Consider the following 26,982-nt stretch of genomic DNA (forward strand, 5'->3'; position numbering starts at 1 on the left):
ACACCCCACTGTGTAACTGGATCATGGATTTCCTCATCTTCAGACCACAATTAGTGGGGATTGGTAAAAACATCTTCTCCACAATCTCCATCAGTACCGGAGGACCACAAGTCAGCTATGACTTATAAGGCATGGTGTGGCAATAACACCATCTACAAATTTGCTGACAATATCATGATAGTGAGTTGTATAAAAAGGGGCGATGAATCAACATATAGGAGACAACCGTAGAATGCTACAGCACAGGAAAACAGGCCATTCAGCCCTTCTTGTCTGTGCTGACCATTATTCTGCTAGACCCACTGACCTGCTCCCATGCCATAACCCTCCAGAACAATCCCATCCATGTTTCTATCCAATCTATTCTTAAAACTCAAGATCAAGCCAGCATTCACCACATCAGATGGCTGCCCATTCCACACTCTCATCGCTGAGTGAAGAAATTTCCCTAATGTTCCCCCCAAACCTTTCCCCTTTCAGCTTAAACTTTGACCTCTTGTATTTATCTCCCCCAATCTAACTGGAAAACCCCTATTCGCATTCACTTTGTCTATACCTCTCAATCTTGTAAACCTCTATCAAATCTCCTCTCATTCTTCTTTGCTCCAAGAATAAAGTCCTAACTTGTTTAGTCTTTCCTTGTAACTGAACTCCTAAAGACCCAGCAACATCTTAGTAAATCTTTTCTGCACTCTTTCAATCTTACTGATATCCTTCCTGTAGTTAGGCGACCCAAACTGCACTCAATATTCCAAATTTGGTCTCGCAAACATCTTAAACAACTTCAACATAACATCCCAACTACTATATTCAATATTTTGTTTTATAAAGGCTAAGATGTGAAAACCTTTCTTTACAATCCTGTAACCTGCAACACCACCTTCAGGGAAAAATGTACCTGTATTTTCAGATCTCTTTGCTCTTCCGCACTCCTTAGTGCTCTACCATTGACTATGTACGTCCTACCTTGATTTTCCCTTCTAAAATGCATCACCTCACCCTTGTCTGCATTAAACTCCACCTGCCATTTTTTTGGCCCATTCTCCCAGTTGGTCCAGATCCCTCTGCAAGCTTTGTTGTGGACAGTGAGGAAGATTTTCACTGCCTATCTTTGTCATCAGCAAACTTGCTGATCTATTTTACCACATTATCATCCATATCATTGATATAGACAACAAACAACAATGGTCCCAGCAATGATCCCTGAGGCCCACCACTAATCACAGGCCTCCAGTCTGAGAAGCAACCATCCACTATCACACAGCCAATTTCAAATCCAGTTTACAACCTCTCCACAGATATCTAGTGTCTTAACCTTTTGAACTAACCTCCCATGTGAGGAGCTTATCAAAGGCTTTACTAAAGTCCAAGCAGACAACATCCACAGCCTTTTCTTCATCCACCTCCTCAAAACTCTACAAGATTTGTTAAACACAACCTACCATGCAAAAGCCCATGCTGACTGTCCCAAATTAGCAATGGCTGTCAAAATATCTATGTATCCTATCTCTCAGAACTTCTAATAATTTACCTCCAACTGACATCAGGCTCACTGGCCCTTTTTAAACAACAGGACATGAGCTTCTCTCCAGTCCCATGGCACCACACTCATGGCTAAGGACATTTTGAATATATCTGCCAGGGCCCCTGAGGTTTTTACACTAGTTTCCTTCAAGGTCTGAGGGAATATCATGTCAGCCCCATGGAATTTATCTGTCTTTATTCACTGTAAGGCAGCAAGCACTTCCACTTCCTTAATTTCCATATGTTCAATCACCCTTCTGTTTGTTTCCTTTCCTTTCTTATGTACTAAGTCAGTTTCAAAAGTAAATACTGATGCAAAAAACTGTTTAAATTCTCCCCCATTACTTGAGGCTCCACAAATAGTTGACGACTGATCCTCTAGGGGACCAATCTTGTCCCTTACCATCCTTTTACTCTTTTTTTAAAAACTATTTATTCATTCAAAAAACAAATAATATGACATATACAGCAATTAAACATGAACATGACTTTTTAAAATATATATAGAAGAAAAAAAAAGAACCCCCCCCTTCCCGTCAGCTAACTCTCTTAAGGAGAGCCATAAAAAAAGAAAAAAGAAAGAATATTTAAAAAAAGTTAAATATACATATTAAAATCTAATCAATATAAATTGAAATGTAAATATTCCGAGTATAACAGCCACTTATTAATAAAAAATTATAATTATCATGCAAAACATACATAATTTTTCCATTATTAAACAATATTTCATCTCATTATTACATCTGTTAATATCAATCATATTTGTATCTTTCTATGTACTAGCAATACATTTTTTTGCTACGGATAAAGCTAAATATAAAAAAGCAAGTTGGAATTTATCTAATCCCAAGCCTTACAGAGGTTGCAAACTACACAATAAAAATACTGTTGGATCTAAAACTATTTTAATCTTATACAGATATTCTAAAAATGATTGAATTTTCTTCCAAAAAGATTGTATATGTATACATAACCAAACAGGATGAAAAAAAAGTTCCAACCGTATCACCACATCTAAAACACAAATCTGATTCATGAAAACCATATTTTTTTAATTTTTCAGGTGTCAAATATAATTGATGTAAAAATTGTAATTAATCATTGCATAATGTGCATTTATCAATCTAGTTACACTATGATAACAAGAGCTAACCAATCCTCTTCAGAAAAAAATAAAACCAATATCTGCTTCCCATTTAATTTTAGATCTATCCCAACCCTTTTTATCCATACCATCCTGTAATATTTGATACATAAATGAAATATAACCCTTCTCTGGTACCTTCATAAGAAAAGTCTCAAATTTTAGGTGAAATCATATCTCTACCAAACATACATTTTACCAAAGATCGAATTTGATAATAAAGAAATAAAGAATTCTTATCAATACCAAAATATTCCCTCATCTGATTAAAAGACAAAAACTTACCCTCTTTAAAACAATCTCCCAAATTTTTCACACCTTTAAATCTCCAATGCAATAAACTTTGATTATGTATTGTAAAAGAAATAAGTTGATTATTATACCACAGAGTCAAAGCCAATAATTTACCCCTAGAGCCTATCATTTTATTATTCTTTATCCATAACCTCATTAAATGTTTTAGTATAGGCACATTATATTGTTGTAACAAATTTATATTCCACCTAAGCAAAAATTGATGTATTTAAAATTCAGAAATACTTGCCATCTCAATTTTAGCCCAACTAGGAGGCAGTACCAAATCCATCAATGAACTAATAAATTTAAGTTGGGCTGCCTCATAATAATTTTGAAAATGTGGTAAACATGGTCCCCCTAACTCATATTTCCAAGTTAATTTATTCAAAGCTACTCTCGAAAATTTACCCCTCCATAAAAATTCCCTAACCATTTTATTTAAATCTCAAAAAAAAATTTATCAAGTAAATACGGAATAGATTGAAACAAGTATTGTATATGCGGAAAGATATTCATCTTAATTTTATTTATCCTTCCCATTAAATTAATAGGTAAATCTTTCCATTTAATCAAATCCGTTTTAATTTTTTTCATTAATGGAGCATAATTTAATTTATATAAAGATTGATAGTTAACATTCAAAATTATACCCAGATATTTAATTCGATCAGTCCACTTCAAATTAATAATATTCTTATAAACTGAATAATCTCCTTCACTTACCGGTAATATTTCACTTTTTTCCAATTAACTTTATATCCAGAAAGACATCCATATTGTATTAAACACTCCTTCAAGTGCAAAAGTGACTGAGCTGGGTTTATTAAATACACCAATACATCATCAGCAAATAAATTAATTTTATACTCCTCATCTAAAGCTTTCATACCTTGTATCTGTGTATTTTGTCTTATCAACTGTGCTAAAGGTTCAATCACTAATGCAAACAAAGCTGGTGATAAAGGACAACCTTGACGAGTTGATCGAGTGAACTTAAAAGATTCTGAAATCAAACCATTCGTCAATACTTTAGCTACCGGTTTACTATATAGAGCCCTAATCCAAGCAATAAAAGAAGAACCAAATTTAAATTTCTCCAAAACTTTAAACAAAAAATTCTATTCAACTCTATCAAATGCTTTTTCAGCATCTAAGGATATCACCATCAGATGATCTAAAGATTGTCAAAATCTATTAATCAAACTAATCACGTGCAAAATGTTATCTGAAGCATATCTATTCTGTATAAAACCTGTTTGATCAAATTGAATCAACTTTGGTAAAAATTTGGCCAATCTATTTGCTAATATTTTAGCTATTATTTTATAATCTACATTTAACAACGTAATTGGTCTATATGAAGATACCTTCAAAGGAACTCTATCTTTTTTAGGAATTACTGTAATTAAAGCACTAGAACAAGACTCAGGTAATTGATAATGTTTTCCAACTTGACGTAATACATCCCCAAACACTGTAGATAAATCATCATAAAAATTTTATAAAATTCAACGGAAAATCCATCACCCCCAGGCGATTTACTGTTCGGCATTTCCAGCATAGCCATTTTAATTTCCGAATCAGTAAATGTTTCTTCTAACTCCTGTATATCTCCATCCTCTAATATCGGTAAATTTAACTGTGATTAAAAAAAGATCAATCGATCCAGTTTCCTGTTTTCCTTCAGATGTATATGACTTTTTATAAAATTCATCATTAATCTCAAGAGGTTTATAAGTAATAAGAGGATTATGTCTAACAGCATTAATAGTCCTTGATATCTGTTCTTTCTTTAATTGCCACGCCAATACCTTATGTGCTTTCTCTCCCCATTCGTAATACCGTTGTTTAGCCCTATTAATCACACATTCAAATTGATAAGATTGCAAAGTATTATATTTCAATTTCAGCCTAGATAATTCTATTTTCTGATCTGTAGCATCTTTCTGAAATTCCTTTTCTAACTCATCGATCTGTTTCTCTAATTCAAGACTCTGATTTAATCGATTCTTTTTTATTTTAGAAGTATAACTAATTATTTGTCCTCTCAAATAGGCTTTCATAGCATCTCATAATACAAAATTAATTTGAACAGAATTAGAATTTTCATTCAAAAAAAATTAATTTGTTTTTTCAAAAAATCAATACATTCCATATTTTTAACAACTTTGTATTAAATCTCCAATGATAAACTATTTGAATTTTCTCAGAAGTCTCACATGTAAAATATAATAGAGAATGATCTGAAATAAATCTACTTTTATATTCCGCTTGATGTATTTTCCCTTGTAAATGTGCTGATACTAAAAATAATGAAATGATTCATGTCTAGATGAATAAAAGGAAAATTCTTTCTCTGTTGGATTAAGACGTCTCCAAATATCTACTAAATTAAGATCTTTCATCAACGCTTGCACCTGAATTGCCATCTTGGATTGTATAACTTTCTTCGGAGATTTATCTAATTAAGGTTCCAAAACACAATTAAAATCACCACCAACTTAAATATTATCATTAGCCTGACCCAAACATAAAAATGCATCTGAAATAAATACTTCATCATCTGCATTTGGTGCATAAATATTAAGTAAAGTCCAAAATTCACTAAATATTTTACAATTCAATTTAAGAATACATCCTGCCTTTTCCTCCATTGATTGTAATTCAAAAGATAAATTTTTATGTATCAAAATTGCTACACCTTTAGCTCTAGAATTAAATGAAGAAGAATATACATGCCCAAACCAGTCCCTTTTTCATTTCACGCTTTCCTTCACATTCAAATGTGTTTCTTGTAAAAAGGCAATATCAATTTTCATTTTATTAATATACGCTAAGACTCACTTATGTTTAATTGGACTATTCAATCCTCGAACATTAACAGTAGCAAACCTCAACTTTGATATATCCACTATTATTACTAAATAACAATAATATCTTTATATAAAAACTCAAATCAATGTATATAGGACCTCCAATAAAAAAACACAAATTAAAAACTAAAAAAAATAATAAAAATAATAAAGAAAAAAGAAAAGTAAATCCCCCACAAAAAAAGATAGTAATCCCCTAAACAAAAATTGGGTGTGGATCACCCACCAGTGACTGATTATTTTTAGTAAAGAACTTAATGCAAATCTCTCCCTCCCCAGCCAAACAGTCAATGACATGAAAATATCATAATAACAAAAGAAAAAAATAGAATAAGAAAATTCTTCTTTTCATCCAGAAGATTCCAATCTCAAAGATCCCATTTCAGAAGGAGGTGGACTCTTTCCATTCCTGTTTTTCCCATTTCTGCCATTTCTTCCATTTCCAGAGCAACCAGATTTTTCTTTAGGAGATAATGGTGGACGACGTCTTTGTCCTCTTATATCTGGCAATGAATCAGCAAAAATTATTGCTTCATGATCAGTTTCAAAAAACTGAAATTGATAGTCTCCATAAAACACCTTCAACACTGCAGGGTAACGAAAAGTAGACTTATAACCTTTACGCCACAAAATTTCTTTAACTGGATTGAATCGATGTCGATGTTGAATGACCTCTTGACTCAGATCAAGATGAAAAAATACTTTGCTATTCTGAATCAATAATGGGGTTTGTCGTTGTCTCGCATTTTGTACTGCAAGTCGAAGTATTGCTTCTCTATCCAAATAACTCAAACATCGAATTATTACCAGTCTTGGTGGTTGACCAGCTGACGGTGTTCTTCTTAAAGCTCTTTGGGCAATTGATAATCCCCCAGAGAAAAATTCTTGCCCTAATATTTGTGGAATCCAGTCTTTAAAGAAACGAAGAGGATCTTGTCCTTCTATACCTTCTGGCAAACCAACAATTTTCACATTATTTCTTCTGCTTTGAATCTCCAAATAATCTATTTTTCTTTCTAGCTCCTTCTCACATTCTCCTAATTCTATGACTGATTTTTCCACCTTCAGCACTTTTTCTGTTAGAAGTCACTTGTTGTTTACAGTCCAAAAAAGCAGTCTGAATTTTTAAAAATTCTTCATAAGATGCATCCACACGTGTCTTAACCATATATAATTCTGAACTTATACCAGCATTCAGATGAATCATTTCATTCATTTGAGATGTCAACAAAGGTTTTATAACAGCTTGAATAATTGCATTCAATTGCATGCATTGTGAGTCAGTAAAGCTCAGCTCTGCTCTCTCTGACATAGTGGCAGAACAAGGTAACTGTAGCTCCTGCTGCAACTCAACAGAAGGCATTTTAAAAGTTTTACTGCGGGTCTGAACTCCCAGTGAGGACACCCCAACTTCCTCAGGGGGTCGCCGCTGGTCTCCCCCCCATATCTCGTTGTTTTTTCATCAATTCATGAAGAAAAATTATTTCTTCAGATTCAAATGCTACCTGATGCATTTCCAACAATGGAGTCGTCTTCCTGCGTGCTCCCTCCATTGAAATTAAAAGGCTTTCCAAATTGGGGTCCACTTCTTGGAAACACGCACCTTCTTCCGGAGAACAGATAATTCCAGTGCCATCCTTCATTTGGTGAGCAATAGATTTTTTTTCAGCCCCCACAGGCGATCTTTGGGATTTAGACAATGAAGAGACTGAGCCTGGGGCTCAAGTCATCAAGGCCCCAAATCTTCAGCACTTTGAAAATGTAACTTCTTATGAACTTGAGGTTTAGTCTTCTTACCATTAGTGGCCATAATAACTCCTTAATACTTTAAACTAAAATTTTAAAAGTTTAAACTTGAAAACAAAGGGTTAAAAAATGGGTATTTAAAAGGCTGGCCAGAGAGGTCGAGATTGCACGTCTAGACTCTACGCCATCTTGCCACGCCCCCCTTACTCTTCATATACTTGTGGAAACCTCTGGGGTTTCCCTTCACATTATCTACCAAAGTAACCTCATGTCTTCTTTTTGCCCTCCTGATTTCCTTCTTGAGTATTTTCTTACATTTTCTGTACTCCAAGTACCTCATTTGCTCCTTGTTGCTTATACCTGCTAACTAGATCGCCAATATGCCTTTAATCCTAACAGAAACGTGTAAACTCTGCAGTCTCAAAATTTTGCCTTTGAAGGCCATCCACTTACTTAACACACCCTTGCCAGAAAACAACATATCCCAATCCACTCTTCCTAGATTCTTTCTCATTTCCACAAAAATTGCCTTCTACCAATTTGGAATCCCAACATGAGAGCCAGACTTATCCTTTTCTATAATTAGCTTTAAGCTAATGACATTGTGGTTACTGGACCCAAAATATTCGCCTACCCATACATCTGTCACCTGACCTAATAGGAGATCAAGTACTGCATCCTCTCTCATGAAAACCTGGCTGAATGGTGTTCCAACAACCACCTTGTGCTCAATGTCACCAAAACCAAAGTGTTGATAGTGGACTTTATGAAGGGAAAACCATAGGTGTACGATTCAGTGATCATTGGGGGATCAGAGGTGGAGAGGATGAACAAATTTAAATTCCCGTCACTATCTTGGATGACCTTTCTTGAACCCAACACACTAATGTCATCATGAAGAAAGCACGATAAAGTTTCTACTTCCACAGGAGTTTGCACAGGTTTGATATGATATCAAAAACCTTAGCAAACATCTACAGTGGAAAGTGTGCTGACTGGCTGCATCACAGTCTGGTATGAGGGTACCAATACTTTTGAACAGAAAGCCCTGAGAAAGATAATGGACATTGCCCAGTACATAACAAGCAAAGCTCTCCGCCATAGAGAAAATCTACATGGAATGCTGCCATCTGAGAACAGCAGCAATCCTCAGATCCACACCATCCAGGACACACTCTGCTTTCACTGCTGCCATGAGGAAAGAGTCACAAGACTTGTACCACCAAGTTCCACAGTTGCTACCCCTCCACCATCATACTCCCAAACAACAAATTCGGAGACTTATTTTGCACATTGTTTATATTGAATATTTATGTTCTGTATTTGCGCAGTTTGTTTAGATTTTTGTCTTCTGTACATGTATCTTAAGTACCTTTTTTACTCCGCTATTAAGTAGAAATTCTGCCTGGCCCCAGGAAAAAGAATCTCAGGGTTGTATGTGATGTCATGTATGTACTCTGACAATAAATCTGAATTTTGACCTTTAAGCTTTTTTGTCTAGTTTACTGGGATCAGCATTGGGTGAAATAGCACGCTGCAATAACATTGACCTGATTACACTGCAATTCACTTGGTAATACTCTGCTTGCAGATCTGTGTAAAATTATGAAAGGAATGGATAAGATAGAAGCATGGGGATCAAGTCCACTGGCATGCGAGACTAAAACTTGAGGACCAAGCCTTAAGGTTTAGGAGAGTAGATGTAAGACAGAGATAAGAAGGAATAGTAGTAGTGAATCTGGAATTCTCTCCCAAAGGTAACAGAAGAGGCTGCTTCATTTAATGTATTTAATGCACTGACAGATTTTTGAAAAATTGGAAAATGAAGGTTTATGGTTAATGGGCTGGTACAATAGAGCTCAGTCCATGGTCAGATCATCCGTGATCTTATTGCGTGGTGAAGCAGACTTGAAGGATCATATGGCCTCCTGATTTTATTTCATCTGTCATTAGGTTTTCTCTAATGCAGATCTGTATGGCCTCTCAGTTATGTAAGCAATGTTTAATTTATAAAATTCTTCTTGCATTCTAATTCTTCATAGGCTTTGCCCATCCCTCTCTCTCTCTGCATGCTTCTCCAGCCTCACTACCTTCTAAAAGATGTGTCCTCCTCCTGTTCTGGACTACTGAATGTAGTCACTCCACTGCCAATGCCCTGTTCTCAATTGCCATAATCTACATTTCCGTATTCCATCCCCAACACCAAATCCAAACTCTTCATCCCTCCTTGTTATTCCCAAAGTCTTCAGGATCTATCTCTTTGTCCATGATCTATTCTAATGTAACTCATGGTCAAAAAAAGGTGTAATTTAAAAAACTATACAGGTTGCATTGGCAACATCAGGCAACAGCACATATACATCTTGATGTCCTATATGTGTATGGATTCAACCATTAATAATAGTGGTCATATTTAAACTTTAATGATTTTATGTAACTCTACACTTCTATACTTCTCCTGTAGCTTTTATTTAAATATTTAAACACTATTTCGAGGTAACATTTCTTAAGCAATCATTTGGAAGTCAATCTTAGAATACATGCACACAGAAATATGCAAGAAATACAATGTCTCGCGGCTACTTTGTTTTCCTGACCGAAGCAGCTGAGCTGCATTGCTGTGAATTGTCACAAATTCATGAAAAGCAAAAGTAGATTAATGGATCAGTGCTGCCACAGATGAAAACAAAGTGATGGGGTTCTCGCTGGGAGAAAAAAATTATCCACATATTCCAGTTTGTCTTTTGAGTGAATTGAGTGGAGAGATGGAATGGTGTGATTACAACACCTGGGTGTCTAAAAGGTCAGAAAATTGCTCAGGGCTACAATATCTTGCAAATTTAGTGACCTCCAAATTCATACCTGCCGTGGGTCCATATACCAACTTACTACATGTTGGTGATGAAAATACCATCTCTAATGGAGCTCCAGTCATATCGAGGAAAGTTTACTCATTGACTGAGGGTTCGACATAACTGTAATCCTGTTCATTCACTGGATATTTGGGTACAAACCATATACTCCTGGACTTGTCCTGCTTGCCTTCACTCATTTTGGAATTCAGCATGAAAGGCAAGCACACAGAATTTCAAAGTGCATCAGTTCCGATTCACATGATGGATTTCATATTCAGAACTCTGAATAAATTGTTTAATATTTTCCCCTCAGGAACTTGACATAATTCTATGATGAATTTACAATCCATTTAATCGCAGATGATCAGGTTCCTCAAAGCAGCAACTGTGTCCAAGCATTGACATCCATTGGGCGTATCTCTATAGATGAAATATGGACTAGAAACAGCTGCCAGTTGATACAGGAATAAATATCCTGACAGCTATCAACATGCAGTGTGCAGAGATGCTCCTCTGAGGCTTTAAAAGCCCTGACAGCTAAAACAGTTACAGCTTGCTTCTTAAATCATGCATTGTCAAGCTTAACAACAAGTGCAAGCTGTCATTTGATCCCAACATTGCTCCTCTTCGATCTCAATAATATATCTACTTATTTTTTAAAAAATCAGATAAATATTTCCCTGGTCTGACAATGTTTGGAGGTTAAACACTTGGGAAATTTAATTCTATTTTGAATGACTTCCATCAACATTTCACTTTCCTTTTTATGACATTGCTTGATTCCTCATTACTATCCCTTCTTTAGCATAAGGAGCTGATTACATATCTTCCTCTGTATTGAGGTTAATGAAGCAGTTTCTATAAATGGAGAAGGACAAAGAGGGAGTGATAACAGACCTTGCATTATTAAACTATTTCCAAGAGATGTCCTAAAATAGGTGGAAAGCAACTGAGAACAAGAATAAAATAAGAATAGATAACAAGTTTGCTCCATTGCACTCTCCTCATTCAATACTGCCTTAGGTTCACTAGCGATTGAACTCCCTCCCATGTTTCCTCTCTCGACTCAATTTGTTCACGCTTTCACTTTCCACTCTTTCAATTTTACTTCAACCACCATTCTGATGCCCTTTCATTAAGGCACGCCAATTTTTCTTTGTGCATCAACCTGTGGTTACTGAGCCACACAATTACCCAGTTCCAAAATGGTCACTCTTACTGTCACAAAACTGACTCAGCTGGAGAGCGACACCTCTTACACCAGGCTGCTGTTCATCAATTTCAACTCAGCATTTAACGCAATAATTCCCCTGAGGCTGAAGAAGCTGTCCTCACTGGGACTCAATACCTCTCTCTCTAACTGGGTTCTGGACTTTTGAACAGAACAACCATAGCCTGTCCGGGTTGGCAGTAGAACGTCACGCACCATCATGTTGAGCACTGGCACACCTCAAGGCTGTGTGCTCAGCCCACTCCTGTTCATACCACTGAGCCACAACTGTACCGCCAGATCCAGCTCCAACAGTGTCATCAAGTTTGCAGATGACACAACAGTATTTGGCCTCAATGAGTCACACGAAAGAGACGAGGTGGAAAATCTTGTGAAATGGTGCAAGAATAACAACCTGAGTCTCAACATGGACAGGACAAAGGAGATGATTGTGGACTTCAAGAGGACCAGGAAAGACCACCCTCGGTAGTGAGGAGAGTGGAAAGCACCAGGTTCCCTGGAGTTGACTGCAGAAGTGACCTACCATGGACACACATCTCCTAACTTGTCAGGAAGGCGCAACAGCATCTGTACTTCCTGAGAAGAATGAGACAGGCTACTGGCTACCATCCTGTAAACGTTCCACAGGAGCTCTATTGAATGTTAGGCTGGCTGCATCACAATGTGGTATGGTTCCTGTGGAGCAGTGGTTTTCAAACTGCCCCCCTCCCCCTAAACTCACATATCACCTTAAGTAATCCCTATGCCATAAGTGCTTTGTGATTAGTAAGGGATTGCTTAAGGTGGTATGTCAATGGGAAGGGAAGGTTGAGAATCACTGCTCTAGACCCAATTGTTACTGAAATAGTTTGCTTGAGAAAAATTGTCATTGGCCCATTTCCTTTGACGTTATGAAACTCCACATAACGAGTCAATTAGGTACGATTAAAACAGTGGTTTTCAAACTTTTTCTATCCACTCACATACCACCTTAAACAATCCCTTACTAATCACAGAGCATCTATGGCATAGGAATTGTTTAAGGTGGAATGTGAGTTTAGTGGAGCAGTTTGAAAGCCACTGCTGTACAGCATCAGATCAGAGGTCAATCTACAGGATCATAAGAGTGGCAGAAGATCACTGAGGTCTCTTCCCCCTCACCCCCCCCACCCCCCCACCATCGATAACGATCTTCGGGATTGTAAAAGCCATAGGCTCATTACATACCTGGTAGCATGGGGATAGGTTGTATCCTATGGGGCATATAGCTCTCTTCACATCGGGGATGCGCTAGGGATGGCACCATTACGCAGCAGAGCTTGAAGGTGCATACATGGTTGGCTCAACCCTAGCAGCAGTGTTGTCAGCCAGGGTCAGCATGTCAGCCAGTATGTAGGCACCATGGAACACGGCAGAGCATGCGTGATTGGCTCGGCCCTTGTGGCGACAGTTTCATCCGAGGGGGCTGATGTGTCAGCCAGCACACATGCACCAGTGAGTATGGTGGTGCATATATGATTGGCTCAGCCCTGGCGGCAACTGTGTCAGCCAAGGGGGCTGGTGTGTTGACCAGTATGCATGCTCCATGGAGAGCGCTGGTGGTGGAAGTGTCAGCCGGGCTGGCACGTCGGCCAGGACACATGCTCCATGGATCATGATGACACATCTACATGCCTAAAATGAAGTTCTACACCCAGCATCAGCAGTTGGAAACCAGGAGGAGGGCAAGTGAGGGATTGACAATTCCTGTTGATCATCTCACCACGCTTTCAGAATCGTTAAATGTCATTTGAATATCGTTTGGGTCTTGTTAACTTTTATATGAATGTTTGTTGTTAAGAATTTTCTACATAATATCAGAAAAGAAGATTACAGGTTTTGCGTGTTAACAATAAAGGATTTAAATACAACTGAACTTGTACTGGAAATGATAGAAAACTTGTCACAGACAAACCCTAAACTTGGCCTCCAAGCGACTATACAAGTGAATAGGAAAGAAGTTGCTACAGGGATCGTTGTTTGAAGAGGACTTGAAAAATCATTGAGGTCTCTGCTCACAGCATTTTTCAGCTACTCCCTTCAGGAAAGAGACATAGATCTATGACCACCAGCTTCTACCCACGGGCTGAATGACTAAATGAAGTGCTCACACAAACCCTCTGAATCTCTACTATTTATCAAACAAAATGTATTTATGTGTATATGTATTGTCTGTAGGCATGTGATGTCTGGTTGTGTGTTTGCACCAGAGAATACTGTTTTGTCGGATTGAACTTGTATGCTAAGATGATAGTAACCTTAAACAAATCAAAACTCTTTGCTTCCAAGCTCCTCCAATTGAATGAACAAATGATGAATGGTTTATTGTCAAATACATAAGAACAATTGACAAATGTAATGAAATTCTTTCTTGCTGCAACTTCTTACCTTCATAAAATGTACCAACAGCGCCACAAAGAGAAAACAAGATAAATATGAAAGGGAAAAGAAAATAAATAATATATAGGCACAGTTGGTCGTGAGTACAAAAATATGTTCTTTCAGTGGTAGAGACAGATCTTCAGAGTTCTTGTAGTAGTGTTGAAAGTCTGAAAACAGTTGGAAATAAACCATTATTGAATCTAGAGGTGCTGAATTTCAGGCTCTCTGTACTGTTTACCAGAAGGTAATGGTGAGAAGAGAGCAAGGCATTGGCGATGGTGGTCCTTTATGATGTTAACTGCCTTCTTGATGCAGCACCTCACATAGGTCTTTGATGGACAGGCAGGTCAGAGGCCATGACCGACTTGCTTTCCTCTGCCAATTTTTGCAACTTTCTGCATTCTTGGCATTTGTGCATTTTCCAGCCCTTCCAAACATCTGTAATTTTTCTCTTGTACACCTCAGTACAGGTCCCTTGGTCCAACTCATCCACGCTGACCAAGGATGGAATTCTGGGCTACTCCCATTTGCCTGCATTTACTCCATATCCTTTTAAACTCTGCCCATCCATAAATCTGTCCAAATGTCTTTTGAATTTCAATGTTGAGCAGGATCTACAATTTTCTCTGCCAGCCCATTCCAGATATGGACCACCCTCTGTGTGAAAAGGTTTTCTCTCAGTCCCTCTTACCTTAATCCTACGCCCCAGAATTCAGTCTGCTCCAGGGGTGCAATGCTGCTGGAGCTCACAGGAGTGCTGCCCCAGCACCTCATTGGGGGGCTCCAGGACCTCATTGTTGCCACTTTTGGTGAGCTCCAGCACCTAAAAAATTAGCACTGCACCCTGGTCTGCACCATTTACAATTTCTGGATGTCCTTCCTGATTGGGCAAGCAACACTGCACTCTGTATTCACCAACATCTTGCACAGTTAAATCATGAGATCCCAAGTTTTGTACTCAATACCCCACCAAAGAAGGCAAGTGTGTCAAAATCCTTCTTCCACCTTGTGTACCTTAACTTTCAAGGAACAATGCACTCGTAGCTCTGAATCCGTTTTACAACACTCTCCAGTCCCTGAATTTACTGTGCAAGTCCTATCCTTTTTTGACTTGTCAAAATACAACACCTCATACTTATCAGAGTTATATTCCATTTGTTAATCTGGTCCACTTTCCCAACTGATATATATCCTGTTGTAAACTTAAATATCTAAATATCAGTACCTGAAAGGAACATTTTAAGGTGATCAGCAGCCCAAAATCCATAAAATGCACTGAAAAGTATTCAGGAATCAAAATCTGTTGTCCAGTGTTATTGCACTAGCAGTGTATGAGTTACCTTACTGCCATCAAGAGTTTGGAAAATCTTAACAGCCACTGTTCAAAGAAGGGAAATGGGAGGCAGTGCATTTCAGGATTGGAGATGGAATTGCAGCAAAAAAAAGAGACAGAAATCAAATGCAAAATGGATAATAGAGACAGAAAATGAAGTTGTAGAAAGAGTGGATGATAGGGAGGGGGACACTAGTTTATGGGATATGTCAGCCTCATGAGTAATTGCCTTACAAACATCAGTATCATATTTCTGATGACAGGCCAAGGCCTGAAATTTTCTTTGCTGGGGAGCAAGAATTTTAAATGGATCAGAGCAGCTGGGGACAGATTAAAACTCCCAGGAAATGGGAAATAGTGCTGAAATCCAGAAAAGAAACAAAAAAAAATTGAGACTGCATTTAAAACTTAGCACCTTTCTTAATGAGCCCATTACAAAATTGGAGGCCATTTGTATAACATCTAAAGATTACATATGGAAATTCAAAAGTCTATTCCATTGGAAAAAAATTACTTCCAATTTGAGAAATAAGTACAATACATTTTTACAAACATGTTTCATATTATATATACACAAGTTGGGTATTGAGGGTTAGTTTTGTCTCACCAGATCATGTAGATAACTACTTGATGTTCCATGTTCATTGGTTCCTAGTACAATCCAGTAGTCTTTTTCTTCCTTTCTTTTTTCTTCAATAGGTTATTGTATAATATTAACATGTGTAAGTAACACTCCTGTTCGGCTCCGAATCATGGGTCCTCTACCGGCACCACCTACGGCTCCTAGAACGCTTCCACCAGCGTTGTCTCCGCTCCATCCTCAACATCCATTGGAGCGCTCACACCCCTAACGTCGAGGTACTCGAGATGGCAGAGGTCGACAGCATCGAGTCCACGCTGCTGAAGATCCAGCTGCGCTGGATGGGTCACGTCTCCAGAATGGAGGACCATCGCCTTCCCAAGATCGTATTATATGGCGAGCTCTCCACTGGCCACCGTGACAGAGGTGCACCAAAGAAAAGGTACAAGGACTGCCTAAAGAAATCTCTTGGTGCCTGCCACATTGACCACCGCCAGTGGGCTGATAACGCCTCAAACCGTGCATCTTGGCGCCTCACAGTTTGGCGGGCAGCAGCCTCCTTTGAAGAAGACCGCAGAGCCCACCTCACTGACAAAAGGCAAAGGAGGAAAAACCCAACACCCAACCCCAACCAACCAATTTTCCCTTGCAACCGCTGCAATCGTGTCTGCCTGTCCCGCATCGGACTGGTCAGCCACAAACGAGCCTGCAGCTGACGTGGACTTTTTACCCCCTCCATAAATCTTCGTCCGCGAAGCCAAGCCAAAGAAAAAAGAAGTAATGATTGATTTATATTTTGGAGTTGGGGTTAGGGAGGGTTTTAGCTTTAAGGGGAGGAGGTGTAACCTTTCTGTAGTCAGGGTCAATTTGTACAAAAATGATGGATGTAAATAAATGTTTATATACTACATGTATGAGAATTCAAAAATAAAGTATTAAAATAAAACACAATGCTGAAAATATTCAGATCAGGCTATTTAAACAATTAACAATCTGCTAGAGGAACTCAGTGGGTCAAGCAACATCAGGAGGAGGTAAAGAATCATCCTTATTTTGGAATGGAACCCTTCATCAAGACTTGTTACAGGATTCCAACCCGCAACATCAACCATTTTTTTTTCAGATTCTCCTTGATCAGCTGAGTTCCTTCAGTAGATTGTCCACCCCCCCCTCCAGATTTCAGCATCTGTTGTTTCTTGAATCTTGTTTTTTAAATTCATTCCACCATCCAAATTAACAATTTGTTATTACTTTTCTGCCAGATTCTGTGTTCAATCATCTTGCTGTATAATTTCAGATAAATTGTCCTTCAAATTGTACTGTGCATAGCTCAGAAGAAATAAGAGATTAACCACATTGTGTCATTTCTAAAACAGCCAAAATAAAATGAAGTAGCGATCTTCATCAAATTAATTCTTTTGCTGGGTATATTATAAAGTCAGCTGGTTGATTTATGCAACTCCCCTTATACTTAGAGGAATTATGAGGAGATGTCAGGAATAAATTCAATTAATGAGCATAAATGTAAGGGGATTTAAAGTGCACTGGAGACTGTATTAAAAATAAATTATCAATGTTGATAACATCTCATGAGGGCCTCTTCAATTTTGCAAAGTATTGTGCATGACGGATTTGATTTCAAAATTCCCAGACAGATTCAAGGGCAAACCAGCTTTAATTTTTGGTCAAGTTCCTCAACTGGTTGTGGGTTTTCGATCAATTTCGTGTGGCAGGCTGCTCTAACTTTTCCCTATGGTGAGCCAGGCATATCTATTACAAACCCTGCTGAGCTCCATTGTGTGCGATCCAAGCACAGAGAACAAGATCACAAACTGTGATATTCAGGGCTTCTCTCTTCTGTGGTTTGCTGCTCTCCTCCCAGTTCCATTTCCTCTTCCAAACCCTCCAAGCTACAGGATGGCTCAGTGAGTTTAGAAAGTATGACTTGGTCAACCTTGCCTGCAATGTAACTTTACAAGTGGACAGAGGAACACTTTTCAGGAGTCTCAATTCTGTTTTGATGCTCCAAGATTGGAGAGATTGTAAATTCCCCATGTCAGATACCTCAATCCATAGATTTCAGTAACAGGCTGTTCACGCCCACAAATCCGTGCCACCCAAATATCCCCAATTAATCGGGAATCCTGTGCATTTTAGAGGGTGGGAGGAAACCAGAGTACCCAGAGGAAACCCGTGCAGATATGGGGAGAACATACAATGCTAAAATATCGGCATGCTAACTGCTACACTAACCACGTCCCCCTTTGCTTCAACTTCTTGCTTAAAATTAGCATTCTCATTTGTATGATATTGACGTGATGGCGTTAGGATTTGAGGGGTATGCTGGAGGTATTAATGGCAGAATTTGTGGAACTTGTTGCCACAAGCAGCTGTGGAAGCAAGGTCGTTGGGTGTATTTAAGGCAAAGATTGACAAGTACTTGATTAGACAGGGCATTGAGGGTCATGAGGAGAAAGTCAGGGAGTGGGGCTGAGTGGGAGGATGGATCAGCTCATGAAAGATTGTTGAGAAAATCTGATGGGCCTACTTCTACTCCTATTTCCTATGATCTTGTGAATTCAGCTATTTGGAAATTGTTTTTACAATCTTTGGAGGAGATCAGTTCAAAGTTGGGCTCAAGAAACTTCTGCATAAAATATTCCATCAAACGTATGACAAACTAAAAACAGCATGTTGTGGAACTTGTTCAAAAAGTCTTAACCAGTTCAAAAAATTGACCACAATGAATTAATATTGTGAACTTCTTAATTGCCAGTCGAGTGGGCTAGGATATCATTGAATCCAATTGTTAGCAGGTTGACAAGCTTATTTAAATCCTTGTGTTTAGTAACACAGATGTGATCTGCCAAAAATGACTCGATTGAATTCCAGAAAAAAATACACACAAATGGCTGAAATCCCCAGCAAAGAACTGGTGTTGGAACACAGTGGGTCAGAGAGGATCCAAGGGTAGAATTGGTCAGTCAATGTTTCCATTCAAGAGACTATTTATCTTTGCACCTTTTTCACCAAATCTCACCTTTTCATCTTATCAAGACTAAGAGAAAAAGGTAAAAGTACATAAAGGGAAATAGAAGCTGGGGGAAGGGCCCGAGGTGAGAGGGTGTTGGACAAAGATGTGAAAGTTGGAGAAACAGGCATATAAGGAGACCACTGGGAAGAGGGAAGATGAAGTTAGAGAGGGCATTACAGTAAGTGCAGGAGTAGGAAAGGAAGATGTGGAAACAATGGAACCAGAAGGGGCCAGGGTTAGCTAAAATGGGAGGGGGGGGTGGAAATCAATGTTCATACCATAAATGTTAAGACTGTCCATGAGGAATGCGATCTGCTGTTCCTCAAGGTTATGTCAGAAACATCCCTGTAAAAAGGGGATAAGAGTGGAAAGTGGAAGAGGAGGATGTGGTTGGTATTACCATTTTTAACCATGGATGCTGTCTGACGCTCTGAGTTCTTACAGCAATTTTTTGTTTGTCCAATTGAATTTGATTGGCAATTGAGAACTTCTCAAGATTGGATCATTGTGGTTAACTTTCTTCAACTTTTTTCGCAAAATTATTTCAGTAAACATGAGAGGAACTTTGAGAGCATTTTGCTCATGCAGGAATATTATATGAGCCTTTTAACTAGTGGATGGAAAGCAGCATTCAGTGCAATTTCAATCAGTAAGTCTGCTTCCTTAAACCATGTCAGTGTTGAGATGGGTACAAGGAAGTGACATTTCATTGTTGATGAAATGCCTTTGTAATGAAGTTGGCTGTTGGCAACATCCCTATGACCTGAAAAAAAGCTGCAACAAAAGCCGAGCCTCATGTTGTGCAGTAAACAGTATCACGTTCTCAATTCCATCATCTGAAGTCAGTCTCGCATGCCAGCTCCTTGATCCGTATGGGACAGATTGGCTATTAATCCATAGCTCTGCCATGCTGGTTGGATTCTGCATGCCAATGTATTCAGTCATCTCATTCAAACTTTGTCCAGAAAGAAACTGTAGCCTGTGTGCTGACAAAAGGAATAGAATTCTGCATCCCCAGAAGCTAACGACACATGACATAATGTAAATAGAGAAGAGTGTGGTGCTAAGAATGGGCTGGACTGAGTCCTACTATTTGGACAATATGAGCGCCACATTATGTAGCATCAGTGGTGGGAAAGGGAGGGTGAACCCTGCATCAGGACATGGCGCAAATGCAAGAGGTGAAGGGGAGGGGTAAAGTAGGAGCTGGCAAGTGATGAGGGAATATTGATGGGTCGACGGGACCAGGTGGGAAAGTGAAGGGTAGAGATAATGGTCGAGGTGATGGAGGCAACAAAGGGCTGATGATCGTGAAATAAGATAAGAAGGGCAGGTGTTGAGTGGAATCAGAGAAGGAAGGGATGATGGGCAAATGGGGCCAGTGGGTGGAGGCGATGGGGAATCCAGAATGTTGAGTATATGGGTGATTGGTAAATGGGACCAGATTGGGTAGGGGAACGCTCCTGTTATCCAGTTTCTTTCCACTTCCTTTCTTATCAGATAACCATGCATGCACGGCCACAGGAAGAAGCCCACATGTGCCCAGGATACCACAGGCACCCGTGTCCAAATCACAGGTAAGGGATGAGCCTATGGCTCTTGCAGGAAATATTGATCATTCAATTCCCTCCTTAGATACTGCCTGATCCATCAAGTTCCTCCAGCATTTTTCTGCTCTCGATTCTACAATATTTTCTGACTCCGATTCATAAATCTAATTTCTGTACACAGTGATCATAAATAAACACACAGCCTTCACTCATGAACTGTACGTGGCATTCAGGGTGGTCCAAAACACACAAGCAATGCATACACTTCTCTACAACAAAACGGTGATTAGATTCCACAAAAGGTTTTTTAAAATATTTTATTTAAGTTTCCATATATGTATTAATATCAAGATACAAAAGGTAATACTCATTTAACCATATCAAATCACTATACTCTATGTACTATATACCCCCAAAAACACCACCAAACCTCCCCCCCCCCCCCCAACACAATTAAAAAAAAAAGAAAGAAATTGTAGTTAGAAGAAAGAAGCAAACCTGGTTACCAAAGTATTATTACCATTCACTCAACTGTAGCCTTGTCAGTATTGACAAGATCACAAAAAAAAGGAACAGAAGCAGGCCTTTTGGTCCATCAAGTCTTCTCCATGAAACCTCCCTGAGTTAAACCGTTCTTGCATCTAGTTCCAGGTTCCAGTCTTGTCCCCATATCCCATGGTACTCTGACTAATTAGATACCTATCAATTTCCCCTTTAAATTTCCCCAATGATCCAGCCTCCACAGTGTATGTGGTCACAAACTCCACAAATCCACTACCCTCTGGCGAAATAAATTTCTCCTCATCTCTGTTGTAAATTGGTACTTTTTAATTCTAAGACTGTGCCCTCTTGTCTTGGAATGTTTCCCCAGCAGGAGAACCATCTTATTTGCATCTACTCTATCCAATCCATTCATTATTTGAAATGTTTCTATGAGATCCCCTCTTATTCTATATTCTAATGAACAGAGTCCAAGAGCCGCTAAGTGTTCCTCATATGTCAACCTTCTCATTCCTGGAATCATTCTGGTATTTATTCCAAGGTATTAATGAGGTTTCATGACGTTTAAGGAAAACCCTTTATAAATTTATACTTACAATATACAATATATGAGCACCAAATTTTTCAAAAGTATCATATTTATTCCTTAAATTATATGTAATCTTCTCAAGAGGAATACAACTATGTATTTCCACATGCCGTTTTTCCATACCTAAACGCGAATCTGATTTCCATGTCACAGCTATACATTTTTTTGCAACTGTTAATGCAATTTTCACAAATTCCTTTTGATAAAAATTCAATTTCAGTTTTGGTCTTATCACTGAAATATTAACTAGTAGAAAGAAAACTGGATTTTTTTGAAATCTAACTCAAAAAATGTTCCTAATTCTATCCAACCACATATGGTTAAAGCCACCAACAAAGCATCAAACTTCCATGAAATCACACACACACTTGTACCTGACCAGCACAAAAAACCACATATTGGCACTAAATAACTCCACTCATGTAATCTACAACACTTACTAAAACACTTATCACCCCCAAATTTAAATTTTATAACCTTTGAAAACACATGTAGGGATTAGATGTTTAACCGCTCACAAAATAAATGCAAGGTTTGGCAACATCATCCAGCTGATACATTAGCGAGCACTGTTTGATCTTACTAATGGGATTGGTAGCATGGCTATGATGACATCAACTTTCTAAATTGTCATTGACCACACTTCCATTGATAGACTTTCCAAACTGTCACTGGATGATAATGGCCCCTTAATGGGTCAGGAAGCAAGCATGTTATTAATAAATAGGTACACAGTTGGAATGACACACATTTCCTCAGATTGTCTCCTGCTGTGTTGCACTGCATTATTAAGTGCAATTAATGGGGCTTGTTAAGAGTCAGCTGCAGGTCTCATTTACTTAAGATTCTAACCTGTTATTTTTGGTTGTGGGCCACGACCATGTACGCAGGAGGTTGCTTGATGCAGCTGCAGAAACCGTTTTAATTAAGGAGAAGCCGGTCAGCTCGCAGTTTGCTTCACCAAAGGGATTGCAAGATAAAGCAAAAAATAATATGGTTCAAGAGAAAAATCAGAATTAATGATGGGGGGGGGTCATTTTTGTAAATAATCAGCTCTTATCTCAATGAGATTTAACTTTGATTTGTTGCATTTAAAAGATGGTAAAATTGCATTCAAAACAAATAGGTTGGAGATACTAGCAGACAGCCAAGGTCTCACTAATTTGACAGCTTGCCAATAAAGACTCCAGACCATGACAGGATGGGGGTGGGGGCGCGAGGCTTAAAGGTGAATTCTCATCCGATTCATTGTGCAAACAGATACAAAAGAAATACTATTGGGGAGGTGAGGGAGAACATGGATTAGTTGTATTCTTCAGAAGTTCTTACATTACAATGGTTAACATATTGAAGAGGATTTGGAACATAAATTGCTAGAATATCCTTGCAGGATGGAAAGTAGGGATTAAGGAAACAGGAAACTAAAGGAACAAATTTTCACATAAGGAATGAATTTTCTGATTCATTCAATGTTATTAGAGGATAATTAAAAACATAAACTGCAGATGTTGGAATCTTAAACAAAAAATCAATTGCTGGAAGAACTCAGCATCCATTGGTGGAAATTATCAGTCAATCCTTGGGTTTGGGTACCAATTACAAAGCAACTTGTTGCACTGCAATTTGTGCATCACTACTCTGTTGCACTAGTCTACAACTTCAGATATGGAAACAAAGCAATTCATATGACCAAACCTCGCTCTAGTAGAGCTGATCAGTAGTATGAGCAGAGGTGAATTTTAATGCAGCCAAGGGAGATCAATGATCAAGAGAATGAGCTGGATTTTAAAAAAAATTCAGATATACAGCACAGTAACAGGCCATTTCAGTACATGAGTCCATGCTGCTCAATTTTACCCAAATGACCTATGTAAGTTTCAAGCGGTGGGAGGAAACCATACCCCCCAGAGAAATTCCTTACAGTGTGGAATTCGAACCCTGGTCCTGATCGCTGTCACTGTAAAGGTGTTACGCTAATCATTATGCCAAATGTTTTGCACACGGTTGTACAGCAAATCCACAGCACTCCAAATATCTCACGTATTTTTTTTTTGCATTAGAGTTCCTTTTTTATTAATAAATACAAAACAGAGAAAAACCCATGGAAAAGATACAATGATAAGAGTTGGGCAAGAACTTCACTAGAGCTCACTCCATGATCTGGCAGCAGGGGGGTGTACTTCAGCACCAGGTCAGTAATTATCTGGATGAAGTCTGATTTTCTTGCACACGCTTGACAAGACTCGCTCCACTCATCCAGGATCTCCTTCAATTCCTTGACCTGTAGCTTCTTCAGATCCACCCGCTTATTATATTTCAGATCAGAGATTAGGTGATCTGATTTCTGCAGCTTTTCAGTGATTGGCACATGATTGCTCATTGGTTTAGAAACTTCTTTGACCACTCTGGTGGTTGTGTCACTTGTCGCTCCGAATGTAGTAGCAAAATCTGTTTTCCTTGCCCTTGACATCCTTGCAGGCCTGAATTAGTTTTTTTTGGGGGTTTTGAAGAATGTTGATGGTGGGGAGTGTGGCCATGACTTTTGTCTTCCTTCTGGTACTGTCTGAGGTGCTTAAAGAGGGAAGGGTGTGAAGTGTGTACAACATTCTTAGATAGGTTTAATAAATCGTGAGTTGAGCAAGATGCATTTTCTAAAGAGTTCTGAAAGATTCCAAGTTAAAATCACTTTAGACCTTAAAATGGAAAACATATTTCTTCAAAAAGGCATAATTGGTAAAACATCTTTGCTGTATTAAGCTGCCATTGTATTTTTTAACCAGGAAATTACTTTTGTGCCTTCTGTTATTTCAGAGGAGAAAATTGAAGAAAGATTAATTACGTAAGCATTCAAATGGATTAATGTGCTCAATTCTCCCAGAGCAGTGAGACATTCAGATACTAGTATTTATACTTTTTGCCTTTTCCTATACAGCCTTGAAAAATCATGTTCAGTCTAACATTTTGGATTTTCTGCAAATTTCCGACACTAATATTCTTGATTCATCTTTTAATTTATGGTTTTATTTTTATGGTGGATTAACATCATGTATTTTTATAATTTATTGGATTTAAATTCAGTCCCAATGGCTGGGATCAAGTGCAATTGAGAATTTGAATTTAACATTTTCAGATGAAGATTGATCCCTACTCTCAGCTTGATTAATGATTCCATGTTTTGTGCAAGACACTGCTTATTACAATTTAAGGTGGTGCACAGAACGCGTGTCCAAACTTAAATTCACTAATTTTTATGCAGATATCGATTCATTATATGAGAATGTTTTCCAAATTTTATCAGTGAGTGTTAAGATTAATTTGGAACCTTGCCTGTTAATTGCCTTGTTTAGTTTTTCTTGTGATTCAGATAAACTTAATGTCAGCAATTCAGGAAAAAGTTTTGGCTTTTAATAGCCAGACAAGCGATTTTCCTGAAATGAAAAGTCAACTCACCCCCTACTCATATGTATGATGTAATGTCCTATTTAAATTTATAGAAAATTAGATATAATATTAAAGATAGAAAATTTCAAATTTTGAAATTGTTGGGCCCATTCTTAGAATTTTTTTTTAATCATTGCATGTTCCAGTGGTTCCATTTCCTGTTCTCTGGGGGTCACCAGTGGTTCCACATTATTGATTTTTTTTGTATTAATTTATAAGGTAACCTTGATTAGGGGGAGTGGATAGATCAGATTTATTTTTAGTTTTTAGGTTTTTATTTTATACCACTTATTTCAACAAATGTGTTTAACATGGTCGAATAAATCATTTCAATTAAATGTTTTTCAGGTAACATTAAGCAATTATTGATGTCGTTTAATCTACTTTTTTGTGCGTGCTTATTCGATTACAAATAAATTCTTCTTCTTCTGGTGATCCATCCCATAGGACGATGATGCTCCTTTTAGTCCATTTGTGGGGTTTGATAGGATACCCCACTCCTCAGAAAGGAACATCGTGTGCTTGAATGGATTTAGATGAGTAGGGGTTGGACAGGTCCAGACCCACTCTCTCGACATCCTCTCTCAAATCCAGTGGCATGGAGAGGTCCAATAAAGCTAGGGGTTGCAGTGAAAGACCAGATCAAGCTTTGATGCAAGGGATGCCCTTTCCACACTTCATAGCACGTGTTTGCTAGATGGTCATTGACCCTACAAGAGGGTTCACCTGCCCTTTGACAGGTCTTGGTTTTCATCTTGCAGGGTGTCTAGCCACCCTCCACAACAGGCAAGCTTGGTGGGGGAACCGGTTTAGTCACCTACCACCTGACCATGCGACAGGAAATACTGGATTACATGGTACCGGTAGCACTCAGATGAGTGACCTGACACAATAATTATGTAATTGTCAATTCTGTATTTATGCTTATATGTTAAACTCAATAAAAGTTATTTTAAAAAGAATGAAGAATCACAATAAAGAAACAGACTAATACCAATTCCTTGCTGTTGATGGAATCACTTGTTACTCAGCATGTTTGCAACCCCGTTGTTGGTGGGGGTTATGGAGAGTGAATTGTTGAATGTGCTCACCACATCTTTCTCTCCATCAAGAAATCAGAAATATTTAGCGGAGGCAACTTCAGTTTCAAACAATTTAATTAAGTGAGACTTTGACAATAAAGGGTAAAATAAAAAACACTCTCCACTTCTGAATGCACTGCAGGGGTACTGCTCCACAGATAATGGAACAGCAGGAAAATGCTTCCTGAGTTGGATGCACAAATGAAAATGTTACAATAATTTGCAAATTGTATTGGCTACACTTGGTTCTGGCCCTTACTGCAACTCATTCCCTGCAATATACACTGAAAGCTCCTGACATCATTTGGATCCAGACTAAAGCATGCAAATGTAACAGGCCTGTGGAACTGTATATATAGGCTGACTTTATATGGGATTGGACAGAGAGCAAGAAAGAGTGGAGTCATCAGTGACCTGAAGGTCAATTAATTTCAGCAGAGGGAAACAGGCCAAAGCAGCAGATATTGGGGGTTTAAATACAGCGCAGCAAGTTTGATCTGGGTTTGCACAAATCAAAGGGTTTCCCACCAACTGTGCATTTTCCAACACAGCTAGCACTGGGGTGGGGGTGGGGGGGAGGCACTCAATCCGCTACAGAGTGAGTGCAACTGTCACATTCTGCATACTAACATGCCACAGAATGAAAAGGAATTTCAGTCTTCTTTGACAGTCAAGATAAAACAATTATAGTAAAAGCCCTGGTATCCGGTACCTATGGGGATTGGTAAATGCCAGATAAGTGTATTTTCCGGTTGCTTGAGACTTACTCTTACAATGCCGAACTAAAATACCTGCATTG

At 38.4% G+C, this 26,982-nt stretch overlaps 1 long non-coding RNA gene across 3 annotated transcripts in view; it reads left to right on the forward strand.

The window, feature by feature from the left end:
• The window catches only part of LOC138738864 (uncharacterized), a 61,366-nt gene extending 35,283 nt beyond the window's left edge, over window positions 1–26,083 (forward strand). For 2 of the 3 annotated variants that reach the window (XR_011341824.1, XR_011341823.1), the window contains 2 exons: window positions 20,521–20,597; window positions 24,472–26,083. This is a non-coding gene — a long non-coding RNA (uncharacterized lncRNA). The remainder of the gene's footprint in view (window positions 1–20,520; window positions 20,598–24,471) is intronic. The other variant, XR_011341826.1, reaches the window with a different exon arrangement.
• The last annotated feature ends 899 nt before the right edge of the window (window positions 26,084–26,982 follow it).

Source organism: Narcine bancroftii, chromosome 7, assembly GCF_036971445.1.
Source record: "Narcine bancroftii isolate sNarBan1 chromosome 7, sNarBan1.hap1, whole genome shotgun sequence".
Classification (NCBI taxonomy): Eukaryota; Metazoa; Chordata; class Chondrichthyes; order Torpediniformes; family Narcinidae; genus Narcine; species Narcine bancroftii.